Source organism: Suricata suricatta, chromosome 5, assembly GCF_006229205.1.
Source record: "Suricata suricatta isolate VVHF042 chromosome 5, meerkat_22Aug2017_6uvM2_HiC, whole genome shotgun sequence".
In the NCBI taxonomy this organism is placed as follows: Eukaryota; Metazoa; Chordata; class Mammalia; order Carnivora; family Herpestidae; genus Suricata; species Suricata suricatta.
The window spans coordinates 60,225,128-60,226,821 of NC_043704.1; the positions used below are offsets into that span (position 1 = coordinate 60,225,128).

The window sequence follows — 1,694 nt, forward strand, 5'->3', positions numbered from 1 at the left end:
AGCACCAGGGCAGCTCAGTGAGTTGAGTGTCTGACGTGGCTTAGGTCATGATCTCGTGGTTCATGAGTTTGAGCCCCGCAACAGGCTCGCTGCTGTCAGTGTGGAGCCTGTTTCAGGTCCTGGGTCCCTTCTCTGAGCCCTTCTCTGCTTTCACTCTCTCAAAAATAAACAAGTATTAACAAAATTGCTTAACAAAAAGTTTTTTTCTGATTATTGTGTGTCAAATATACATCATTTAAAAAGAAATCTGAGTATCAGGTTATATGTCTTGAATTGAAGCGACAGGACTCAAAGACTGCGAATATGTTAAAATGCCTGAGAGAGTGACTATTTTTAGAGATTTACTTTCAACCTATAGTGTAAACAAACTATATATATCAAACACACTATCAGAGAATCATTTTCAATTTCTCAAAAGGTGATTAGTAAATATACTTTGATGTCATAATTTAGAAATAATTAAATACAACCCAACTGATCAAGTGTTTTAAAAAGAATCTTACATATTTGAATTTCTACTGATAATCTCATTTAATTACTTATGTCTAGAGTAATTACAAAAAAAAGAATCCACCTCAAAGTGAAAAATGATGCATGATAGGATGCTTTGAAGTAAACGGCCGAAGTCCTCTCAGGTGAGCGTGGGGCTAAGTTGGTAATAGGCACCTGAGGTAAAGTAAGTGCTTCCCAGGCATGATTTAGCTCTAAATTGCCTGGCAGTTAAGACACAAGGGAAAACATGTCAGCATTTATTTAGACATGACATACTATAACTTTTATAACTAGAATTCCTATTTGAACATACCTTTAAGGACTGTTCTGGTCCTGAGCATGTGTGAAAATGATAAGCCCAAGTTTCACACATTAGGTCCGTGGAGAAACAGTTGTTTGTAAATAGTGAAAACATGGAAAGGAAACATTTCCTACTAAAAAAGCTAGGTAGTAACAAAATATACCTTGAATTTCATGGAGGACAGTTTGTAGAGGATCTCCCCCATGTGCTCACGGATGATGGACCACGTGATTTTATTGTCACTCTGCGCGTGGTTTCAACAGCTCTACGGGCCATATCATAAAATGCAATCATGTTGGACAGCACCCTTACTGTCTTGTAGAATGGGCAGAACCTAGGGTAAAAATGAAAGTCAAAATAATTAAAATAAAATCCAAAGCAGGCTGATCCTTCATCTACAAAATACCAGAGTGTTAGCTTCTTCATTTAAATATGCAGACTACTTATATTTATCAGATAACAAGGAAGGGGGGAAAAGTGGTAACATTAACAACTACATATCCAGAGTTTTGGGGTAGAGATGGGATACGGCATAACTGAACAGATGAAGATATATATTCATTTCTTTATTTTAAGAGTGATGTTCCTTTCTTATCTATTAAAATAACTAAAGAGGAAGAACAACTAAACAGTACTGCTACAATCTAATGACTCTCTGAGGGTTTGTTTTTGTATAGTGCAATTAAAGGAATAACCCAAATGGTAAAGTCACTGAGTGGCAAAGACTCCCTTGTGATCGTGGGGTGAAGGGGAAACAAATAACAGAAAAACAGAAAACTGCAATTGCCTAAAATAAACAGTGGTCCCTTCCCCCATTAATCACTTACCCATACCCTTTAATCATGAGGACACACAAGTTAATATTCAGCTTGGATCACATGCATTCTTATCAACTTCTTGA

The 1,694-nt window shown here is 36.7% G+C and overlaps 1 long non-coding RNA gene across 1 annotated transcript in view; it reads right to left on the bottom strand.

The window, feature by feature from the left end:
• Positions 1-1,694, bottom strand: part of LOC115291744 — a 12,680-nt gene that overhangs the window by 4,539 nt on the left and 6,447 nt on the right. Inside the window, exon 2 of the long non-coding RNA XR_003908646.1 lies at positions 957-1,127. This is a non-coding gene — a long non-coding RNA (uncharacterized LOC115291744). The remainder of the gene's footprint in view (positions 1-956; positions 1,128-1,694) is intronic.